This window comes from Toxotes jaculatrix, chromosome 4 (assembly GCF_017976425.1).
Source record: "Toxotes jaculatrix isolate fToxJac2 chromosome 4, fToxJac2.pri, whole genome shotgun sequence".
NCBI classification, from domain to species: Eukaryota; Metazoa; Chordata; class Actinopteri; family Toxotidae; genus Toxotes; species Toxotes jaculatrix.
Window position 1 is genome coordinate 21791421 of NC_054397.1, and position 11637 is coordinate 21803057.

The following is an 11637-nucleotide window of genomic DNA, read 5'->3' on the forward strand; positions in this document are numbered from 1 at the left end:
TGTCCATAAAAAGAAAACCCTTATTTTGTTATTTGTTCTGACATTATGTGAAGAATGCCATGAGTCTGTCAAGTGATTCACTGGTACTGCAACACCAAAAAGATGTCTGCTGTTGTATATATCATCAGCCCTTCTGTCTTTATCAGCTTTTTTTTTTTTTCTTCCCTTTGGGGGAAGTTGTTTTGTTGTACTTGACTGGCTTGTTTTACTCTGACTGCTTTTTGGAAATAAAATTCTATGGAAAAACAGCTCATGTGGCCTCTGTGCTACGGCAGTAATACACTGTACAGTATGTTGTGGCTGATAACAAAACATTAAGCCTGCTGAAGCATCTTTCTGCCACTACTCTGTTGTTGCTTATTACATTCACAGTAGGGATGTGCGATATGACGATATTAGATCGTGAAGGATTAGAAAGTGTTGACGATCTGCCAGAGGAGAGAGATCGTATTATCGTCTATAGGGCACATTCTATTAATTGCAGCTCTATGCTTGCGCACAGAAGCATGAGAAGTTTTTTTTCCATGGGCAACTAACAGCCCGCTTCATGTGAACATGACCAACCAATCATGGCGAAGTAAGAGCAGTGCTGATGTTTTTTTTTTTTTTTTTACTAGCCTCGCTGTTTTAGTCAAGGTGTAGCGGGTAGCCATGGCCAACAAGGAAAGTGAAAGCTTGGAGTTGGTCCCCAAAAAGAACTCCACTTAAGTCGTATGGACAGTGTTGGGGAGTAACGGAATACATGTAACGCCGTTACGTATTCAGAATACGTAACTGCGCTACTGTCTTGACCAAGACACAGCATAGTAAGGCGCCAAAAAAAGCCAAAATTTTTTTTGGCCTCAAAATGTCATAAAAAAACGTCATAGTATAGTAAGGCGTCAAAATCGGCCAGAAAAAGTCATATTTTTGTATGACCTCAAAATGTCATAAAAAACGTCATAGTATAGTAGGGCGTCAAAATCGGCCAAAAAAAGTCAAAATTTTTTTGACCTCAAAATGTCATAAAAAACGTCATAGTATAGTAAGGCGTTTTTTTCGGCCAAAAAAAGTCAAAAAAATTTTTTGACCTTAAAATGTCATAAAAAACGTCATAGTATAGTAAGGCGTTTTTTTCGGCCAAAAAAAGTCAAAATTTTTTTTGACCTCAAAATGTCATAAAAAACGTCATAGTATAGTAAGGCATTTTTTCCGTCCAAAAAAAGTCAACATTTTTGTTGACCTCAAAATGTCATAAAAAACGTCATAGTATAGTAAGGCGTCAAAATCGGCCAAAAAAGGTCAAAATTTTTTTTGACCTCAAAATGTCATAAAAAACGTCATAGTATAGTAAGGCGTTTTTTCCATCCAAAAAAAGTCAAAAAATTTTTTGACCTCAATATGTCATAAAAAAACGTCATAGTATAGTAAGCCGTTTTTTTCAGCCAAAAAAGTCAAAAAAATTTTTGACCTCAAAATGTCATAAAAAACGTCATAGTATAGTAAGGCGTTTTTTTCGGCCAAAAAAAGTCCAAAAATTTTTTGACCTCAAAATGTCATAAAAAACGTCATAGTATAGTAAGGCGTCAAAATCGGCCAAAAAAAGTCAAACATTTTTTTGACCTCAAAATGTCATAAAAAACGTCATAGTATAGCAAGCCGTTTTTTTCGGCCAAAAAAAGTCAAAAAAATTTTTGACCTCAAAATGTCATAAAAAACGTCATAGTATAGCAAGGCGTTTTTTTCGGCCAAAAAAAGTCAAACATTTTTTTGACCTCAAAATGTCATAAAAAACGTCATAGTATAGCAAGGCGTTTTTTTCGGCCAAAAAAAGTCCAAATTTTTTTTGACCTCAAAATGTCATAAAAAACGTCATAGTATAGTAAGGCGTTTTTTTCGGCCAAAAACAGTCAAAATTTTTTTTGACCTCAAAATGTCATAAAAAACGTCATAGTATAGTAAGGCGTTTTTTTCGGCCAAAAAAAGTCAAAAAATTTTTTGACCTCAAAATGTCATAAAAAACGTCATAGTATAGTAAGCCGTTTTTTTCAGCCAAAAAACTCAAAAAAAATTTTGACCTCAAAATGTCATTAAAAACGTCATAGTATAGTAAGGCGTCAAAATCGGCCAAAAAAAGTCAAAAAAATTCTTGACCTCAAAATGTCATAAAAAACGTCATAGTATAGTAAGGCGTTTTTTTCGGGCAAAATAAGTCAAAAAATTTTTTGACCTCAAAATGTCATAAAAAACGTCATAGTATAGTAAGGCATTTTTTTCGGGCAAAATAAGTCAAATTTTTTTTTTGACCTCAAAATGTCATAAAAAACGTCATAGTATAGTAAGGCGTTTTTTTCGGCCAAAAAAAGTCAAAAAATTTTTTCGACCTCAAAATGTCATAAAAAACGTCATTGTATAGTAAGGCGTCAAAATCGGCCAAAATAGGTCAAAATTTTTGTTGACCTCAAAATGTCATAAAAAGCGTCATAGTATAGTAAGGCGTTTTTTTCGGCCAAAAAAAGTCAAAAATTTTTTTGACCTCAAAATGTCATAAAAAACGTCATAGTATAGTAAGGCGTCAAAATCGGCCAAAAAAAGTCAAAATTTTTTTTGACCTCAAAATGTCATAAAAAACGTCATAGTATAGTAAGGCGTCAAAATCGGCCAAAAAAAAGTAAAAATTTTTGTTGACCTCAAAATGTCATAAAAAACGTCATAGTATAGTAAGGCGTCAAAATCGGCCAAAAAAAGTCAAAAAATTTTTTGACCTCAAAATGTCATAAAAAAACGTCATAGTATAGTAAGGCGTTTTTTTCGGCCAAAAAAAGTCAAAAATTTTTTTGACCTCAAAATGTCATAAAAAACGTCATAGTATAGTAAGGCGTCAAAATCGGCCAAAAAAAAGTAAAAATTTTTGTTGACCTCAAAATGTCATAAAAAACGTCATAGTATAGCAAGGCGTTTTTTTCGGCCAAAAAAAGTCAAACATTTTTTTGACCTCAAAATGTCATAAAAAACGTCATAGTATAGCAAGGCGTTTTTTTCGGCCAAAAAAAGTCCAAATTTTTTTTGACCTCAAAATGTCATAAAAAACGTCATAGTATAGTAAGGCGTTTTTTTCGGCCAAAAACAGTCAAAATTTTTTTTGACCTCAAAATGTCATAAAAAAACGTCATAGTATAGTAAGGCGTTTTTTTCGGCCAAAAAAAGTCAAAAAATTTTTTGACCTCAAAATGTCATAAAAAACGTCATAGTATAGTAAGCCCTTTTTTTCAGCCAAAAAACTCAAAAAAAATTTTGACCTCAAAATGTCATAAAAAACGTCATAGTATAGTAAGGCGTTTTTTTCAGGCAAAAAAAGTCAAAATTTTTGTTGACCTCAAAATGTCATAAAAAACATCATAGTATAGTAAGGCGTCAAAATCGGCCAAAAAAAGTCAAACATTTTTTTGACCTCAAAATGTCATAAAAAACGTCATAGTATAGTAAGGCGTTTTTTTCGGCCAAAAAAGTCCAAATTTTTTTTGACCTCAAAATGTCATAAAAAGCGTCATAGTATAGTAAGGCGTCAAAATCGGCCAAAAAAAGTCCAAATTTTTTTTGACCTCAAAATGTCATAAAAAACGTCATAGTATAGTAAGGCGTCAAAATCGGCCAAAAAAAGTCAAAAAATTTTTTGACCTCAAATTGTCATAAAAAACCTCATAGTATAGTAAGGCGTCAAAATCGGCCAAAAAAAGGCAAAAAATTTTTTGACCTCAAAATGTCATAAAAAACATCATAGTATAGTAAGGCCTTTTTTTCGGCCAAAAAAAGTCAAAAAAATTTTTGACCTCAAAATGTCATAAAAAACGTCATAGTATAGTAAGGCGTTTTTTTTGGCCAAAAAAAATCAAACATTTTTTTGACCTCAAAATGTCATAAAAAAACGTCATAGTATAGCAAGGCGTTTTTTTCGACCAAAAAAAGTCAAAATTTTTTTTGACCTCAAAATGTCATAAAAAACGTCATAGTATAGTAAGGCGTTTTTTTCAGGCAAAATAAGTCAAAAATTTTTTTGACCTCAAAATGTCTTAAAAAACGTCATAGTATAGCAAGGCGTTTTTTTCGGCCAAAAAAGTCAAAAAATTTTTTGACCTCAAAATGTCATAAAAAACGTCATAGTATAGTAAGGCGTCAAAATCGGCCAAAAAAAGTCAACATTTTTTTTGACCTCAGAATGTCATAAAAAACGTCATAGTATAGTAAGGCGTTTTTTCCATCCAAAAAAAGTCAAAATTTTTGTTGACTTCAAAATGTCATAAAAAAACCTCATAGTATAGTAAGGCGTCAAAATCGGCCAAAAAAAGTCAAAATTTTTTTTGACCTCAAAATGTCATAAAAAACGTCATAGTATAGCAAGGCGTTTTTTTCGGCCAAAAAAGTCAAAAAAAATTTTGACCTCAAAATGTCATAAAAAACGTCATAGTAGAGCAAGGCGTTTTTTTCGGCCAAAAAAGTCAAAAAAATTTTTGACCTCAAAATGTCTTAAAAAAACGTCATAGTATAGTAAGGCGTTTTTTTCGGCCAAAAAAAGTCAAAAATTTTTTTGACCTCAAAATGTCATAAAAAACGTCATAGTATAGTAAGGCGTTTTTTTCGGGCAAAAAAGTCAAAAAAATTTTTGACCTCAAAATGTCATAAAAAACGTCATAGTATAGTAAGGCGTTTTTTTCGGGCAAAAAAGTCAAAAAAATTTTTGACCTCAAAATGTCATAAAAAACGTCATAGTATAGTAAGGCGTTTTTTTCGGGCAAAAAAGTCAAAAAAATTTTTGACCTCAAAATGTCATAAAAAACGTCATAGTATAGTAAGGCGTTTTTTTCGGCCAAAATAAGTCAAAATTTTGTTTGACCTCAAAATGTCATAAAAAACGTCATAGTATAGTAAGGCGTCAAAATCGGCCAAAAAAAGTCCAAATTTTTTTTGACCTCAAAATGTCATAAAAAACGTCATAGTATAGTAAGGCGTCAAAATCGGCCAAAAAAAGTCAAAAATTTTTTTGACCTCAAAATGTCATAAAAAACGTCATAGTATAGTAAGGTGTTTTTTCCATCCAAAAAAAGTCAAAATTTTTGTTGACCACAAAATGTCATAAAAAAACCTCATAGTATAGTAAGGCGTCAACATCGGCCAAAAAAAGTCAAAATTTTTTTTGACCTCAAAATGTCATAAAAAACGTCATAGTATAGCAAGGCGTTTTTTTCGGCCAAAAAAGTCAAAAAAATTTTTGACCTCAAAATGTCATAAAAAACGTCATAGTAGAGCAAGGCGTTTTTTTCGGCCAAAAAAGTCAAAAAAATTTTTGACCTCAAAATGTCTTTAAAAAACGTCATAGTATAGTAAGGCGTCAAAATCGGCCAAAAAAAGTCAAAATTTTTTTTGACCTCAAAATGTCATAAAAAACGTCATAGTATAGCAAGGCGTTTTTTTCGGCCAAAAAAGTCAAAAAAATTTTTGACCTCAAAATGTCATAAAAAACGTCATAGTATAGCAAGGCGTTTTTTTCGGCCAAAAAAGTCAAAAAAATTTTTGACCTCAAAATGTCATAAAAAACGTCATAGTAGAGCAAGGCGTTTTTTTCGGCCAAAAAAGTCAAAAAAATTTTTGACCTCAAAATGTCATAAAAAACGTCATAGTAGAGCAAGGCGTTTTTTTCGGCCAAAAAAGTCAAAAAATTTTTTGACCTCAAAATGTCTTAAAAAAACGTCATAGTATAGTAAGGCGTCAAAATCGGCCAAAAAAAGTCAAAAATTTTTTTGACCTCAAAATGTCATAAAAAACGTCATAGTATAGTAAGGCGTTTTTTTTCGGCCAAAAAAAAGTCAAAAAATTTTTTGACCTCAAAATGTCATAAAAAACCTCATAGTATAGTAAGGCGTCAAAATCGGCCAAAAAAAGTCAAAAATTTTTTTGACCTCAAAATGTCATAAAAAACGTCATAGTATAGTAAGGCGTTTTTTTCGGCCAAAAAAGTCAAAAAAATTTTTGACATCAAAATGTCATAAAAAACGTCATAGTATAGTAAGGCGTCAAAATCGGCCAAAAAAAGTCAAAAATTTTTTTGACCTCAAAATGTCATAAAAAACGTCATAGTATAGTAAGGCGTCAAAATCGGCCAAAAAAAGTCCAAATTTTTGTTGACCTCAAAATGTCATAAAACACGTCATAGTATAGTAAGGCGTCAAAATCGGCCAAAAAAAGTCAAAAATTTTTTTGACCTCAAAATGTCATAAAAAACGTCATAGTATAGTAAGGCGTTTTTTTCGGCCAAAAAAGTCAAAAAAATTTTTGACATCAAAATGTCATAAAAAACGTCATAGTATAGTAAGGCGTCAAAATCGGCCAAAAAAAGTCAAAAATTTTTGACCTCAAAATGTCATAAAAAACGTCATAGTATAGTAAGGCGTTTTTTCCGTCCAAAAAAAGTCAAAATTTTTTTTGACCTCAAAATGTCATAAAAAACGTCATAGTATAGCAAGGCATTTTTTTCAGCCAAAAACAGACAAAAATTTTTTTGACCTCAAAATGTCATAAAAAACGTCATAGTATAGTAAGGCATTTTTTTCGGCCAAAATAAGTCAAAATTTTTTTTGACCTCAAAATGTCATAAAAAACGTCATAGTATAGTAAGGCGTCAAAATCGGCCAAAAAAAGTCAAAATTTTTTTTGACTTCAAAATGTCATAAAAAAAACGTCTTAGTATAGCAAGGCGTTTTTTTCGGCCAAAAAAAGTCAAAATTTTTTTTGACCTCAAAATGTCATAAAAAACGTCATAGTATAGTAAGGCGTCAAAATCGGCCAAAAAAAAGTAAAAATTTTTGTTGACCTCAAAATGTCATAAAAAACGTCATAGTATAGCAAGGCGTTTTTTTCGGCCAAAAAAAGTCAAACATTTTTTTGACCTCAAAATGTCATAAAAAACGTCATAGTATAGCAAGGCGTTTTTTTCGGCCAAAAAAAGTCCAAATTTTTTTTGACCTCAAAATGTCATAAAAAACGTCATAGTATAGTAAGGCGTTTTTTTCGGCCAAAAACAGTCAAAATTTTTTTTGACCTCAAAATGTCATAAAAAAACGTCATAGTATAGTAAGGCGTTTTTTTCGGCCAAAAAAAGTCAAAAAATTTTTTGACCTCAAAATGTCATAAAAAACGTCATAGTATAGTAAGCCCTTTTTTTCAGCCAAAAAACTCAAAAAAAATTTTGACCTCAAAATGTCATAAAAAACGTCATAGTATAGTAAGGCGTTTTTTTCAGGCAAAAAAAGTCAAAATTTTTGTTGACCTCAAAATGTCATAAAAAACATCATAGTATAGTAAGGCGTCAAAATCGGCCAAAAAAAGTCAAACATTTTTTTGACCTCAAAATGTCATAAAAAACGTCATAGTATAGTAAGGCGTTTTTTTCGGCCAAAAAAGTCCAAATTTTTTTTGACCTCAAAATGTCATAAAAAGCGTCATAGTATAGTAAGGCGTCAAAATCGGCCAAAAAAAGTCCAAATTATTTTTGACCTCAAAATGTCATAAAAAACGTCATAGTATAGTAAGGCGTCAAAATCGGCCAAAAAAAGTCAAAAAATTTTTTGACCTCAAATTGTCATAAAAAACCTCATAGTATAGTAAGGCGTCAAAATCGGCCAAAAAAAGGCAAAAAATTTTTTGACCTCAAAATGTCATAAAAAACATCATAGTATAGTAAGGCCTTTTTTTCGGCCAAAAAAAGTCAAAAAAATTTTTGACCTCAAAATGTCATAAAAAACGTCATAGTATAGTAAGGCGTTTTTTTTTGGCCAAAAAAAATCAAACATTTTTTTGACCTCAAAATGTCATAAAAAAACGTCATAGTATAGCAAGGCGTTTTTTTCGACCAAAAAAAGTCAAAAAATTTTTTGACCTCAAAATGTCATAAAAAACGTCATAGTATAGTAAGGCGTTTTTTTCGGCCAAAAAAAGTCAAAAAATTTTTTGACCTCAAAATGTCATAAAAAACGTCATAGTATAGTAAGCCGTTTTTTTCGGCCAAAAAAGTCAAAAAATTTTTTGACCTCAAAATGTCATAAAAAACGTCATAGTATAGTAAGGCGTTTTTTTCAGGCAAAAAAAGTCAAAATTTTTGTTGACCTCAAAATGTCATAAAAAACATCATAGTATAGTAAGGCGTCAAAATCGGCCAAAAAAAGTCCAAATTTTTTTTGACCTCAAAATGTCATAAAAAACGTCATAGTATAGTAAGGCGTTTTTTTCGGCCAAACAAAGTCAAAAAATTTTTTGACCTCAAAATGTCATAAAAAACGTCATAGTATAATAAGGCGTTTTTTTCGGCCAAAAAAAGTCAAAAAAATTTTTGACCTCAAAATGTCATAAAAAACGTCATAGTATAGTAAGGCGTCAAAATCGGCCAAAAAAAGTCAAAAATTTTTTTGACCTCAAAATGTCATTAAAAACATCATAGTATAGTAAGGCGTTTTTTTCGGCCAAAAAAAGTCAAAAAATTTTTTGACCTCAAAATGTCATAAAAAACGTCATAGTATAGTAAGGCGTTTTTTTCGGCCAAAAAAAGTCAAAAAATTTTTTGACCTCAAAATGTCATAAAAAACGTCATAGTATAGTAAGGCGTCAAAATCGGCCAAAAAAAGTCAAAAAATTTTTTGACCTCAAAATGTCATAAAAAACGTCATAGTATAGTAAGGCGTCAAAATCTGCCAAAAAAAAGTCAAAAATTTTTTTGACCTCAAAATGTCATAAAAAACGTCATAGTATAGTAAGGCGTCAAAATCGGCCAAAAAAAGTCAAAAAATTTTTTGACCTCAAAATGTCATAAAAAACGTCATAGTATAGTAAGGCGTTTTTTTCGGCCAAAAAAAGTCAAACATTTTTTTGACCTCAAAATGTCATAAAAAACGTCATAGTATAGTAAGGCGTCAAAATCGGCCAAAAAAAGTCAAAAATTTTTTTGACCCCAAAATGTCATAAAAAAATGTCATAGTATAGCAAGGCGTTTTTTTCAGCCAAAAAAGTCAAAAAAATTTTTGACCTCAAAATGTCATAAAAAACGTCATAGTATAGTAAGGCGTCAAAATCGGCCAAAAAAAGTCAAACATTTTTTTGACCTCAAAATGTCATAAAAAACGTCATAGTATAGTAAGGCGTTTTTTTCGGCCAAAAAAGTCCAAATTTTTTTTGACCTCAAAATGTCATAAAAAGCGTCATAGTATAGTAAGGCGTCAAAATCGGCCAAAAAAAGTCCAAATTATTTTTGACCTCAAAATGTCATAAAAAACGTCATAGTATAGTAAGGCGTCAAAATCGGCCAAAAAAAGTCAAAAAATTTTTTGACCTCAAATTGTCATAAAAAACCTCATAGTATAGTAAGGCGTCAAAATCGGCCAAAAAAAGGCAAAAATTTTTTTGACCTCAAAATGTCATAAAAAACATCATAGTATAGTAAGGCCTTTTTTTCGGCCAAAAAAAGTCAAAAAAATTTTTGACCTCAAAATGTCATAAAAAACGTCATAGTATAGTAAGGCGTTTTTTTTGGCCAAAAAAAATCAAACATTTTTTTGACCTCAAAATGTCATAAAAAAACGTCATAGTATAGCAAGGCGTTTTTTTCGACCAAAAAAAGTCAAAAAATTTTTTGACCTCAAAATGTCATAAAAAACGTCATAGTATAGTAAGGCGTTTTTTTCGGCCAAAAAAAGTCCAAAAATTTTTTGACCTCAAAATGTCATAAAAAACGTCATAGTATAGTAAGCCGTTTTTTTCGGCCAAAAAAGTCAAAAAATTTTTTGACCTCAAAATGTCATAAAAAACGTCATAGTATAGTAAGGCGTTTTTTTCAGGCAAAAAAAGTCAAAATTTTTGTTGACCTCAAAATGTCATAAAAAACATCATAGTATAGTAAGGCGTCAAAATCGGCCAAAAAAAGTCCAAATTTTTTTTGACCTCAAAATGTCATAAAAAACGTCATAGTATAGTAAGGCGTTTTTTTCGGCCAAACAAAGTCAAAAAATTTTTTGACCTCAAAATGTCATAAAAAACGTCATAGTATAATAAGGCGTTTTTTTCGGCCAAAAAAAGTCAAAAAAATTTTTGACCTCAAAATGTCATAAAAAACGTCATAGTATAGTAAGGCGTCAAAATCGGCCAAAAAAAGTCAAACATTTTTTTGACCTCAAAATGTCATTAAAAACATCATAGTATAGTAAGGCGTTTTTTTCGGCCAAAAAAAGTCAAAAAATTTTTTGACCTCAAAATGTCATAAAAAACGTCATAGTATAGTAAGGCGTTTTTTTCGGCCAAAAAAAGTCAAAAAATTTTTTGACCTCAAAATGTCATAAAAAACGTCATAGTATAGTAAGGCGTTTTTTTCGGCCAAAAAAAGTCAAAAAATTTTTTGACCTCAAAATGTCATAAAAAACGTCATAGTATAGTAAGGCGTCAAAATCTGCCAAAAAAAGTCAAAAATTTTTTTGACCTCAAAATGTCATAAAAAACGTCATAGTATAGTAAGGCGTCAAAATCGGCCAAAAAAAGTCAAAAAATTTTTTGACCTCAAAATGTCATAAAAAACGTCATAGTATAGTAAGGCGTTTTTTTCGGCCAAAAAAAGTCAAACATTTTTTTGACCTCAAAATGTCATAAAAAACGTCATAGTATAGTAAGGCGTCAAAATCGGCCAAAAAAAGTCAAAAATTTTTTTGACCCCAAAATGTCATAAAAAAACGTCATAGTATAGCAAGGCGTTTTTTTCAGCCAAAAAAGTCAAAAAATTTTTTGACCTCAAAATGTCATAAAAAACGTCATAGTATAGTAAGGCGTCAAAATCGGCCAAAAAAAGTCAAACATTTTTTTGACCTCAAAATGTCATAAAAAACGTCATAGTATAGTAAGGCGTTTTTTTCGGCCAAAAAAGTCCAAATTTTTTTTGACCTCAAAATGTCATAAAAAGCGTCATAGTATAGTAAGGCGTCAAAATCGGCCAAAAAAAGTCCAAATTATTTTTGACCTCAAAATGTCATAAAAAACGTCATAGTATAGTAAGGCGTCAAAATCGGCCAAAAAAAGTCAAAAAATTTTTTGACCTCAAATTGTCATAAAAAACCTCATAGTATAGTAAGGCGTCAAAATCGGCCAAAAAAAGGCAAAAATTTTTTTGACCTCAAAATGTCATAAAAAACATCATAGTATAGTAAGGCCTTTTTTTCGGCCAAAAAAAGTCAAAAAAATTTTTGACCTCAAAATGTCATAAAAAACGTCATAGTATAGTAAGGCGTTTTTTTTGGCCAAAAAAAATCAAACATTTTTTTGACCTCAAAATGTCATAAAAAAACGTCATAGTATAGCAAGGCGTTTTTTTCGACCAAAAAAAGTCAAAAAATTTTTTGACCTCAAAATGTCATAAAAAACGTCATAGTATAGTAAGGCGTTTTTTTCGGCCAAAAAAAGTCAAAAAATTTTTTGACCTCAAAATGTCATAAAAAACGTCATAGTATAGTAAGCCGTTTTTTTCGGCCAAAAAAGTCAAAAAATTTTTTGACCTCAAAATGTCATAAAAAACGTCATAGTATAGTAAGGCGTTTTTTTCAGGCAAAAAAAGTCAAAATTTTTGTTGACCTCAAA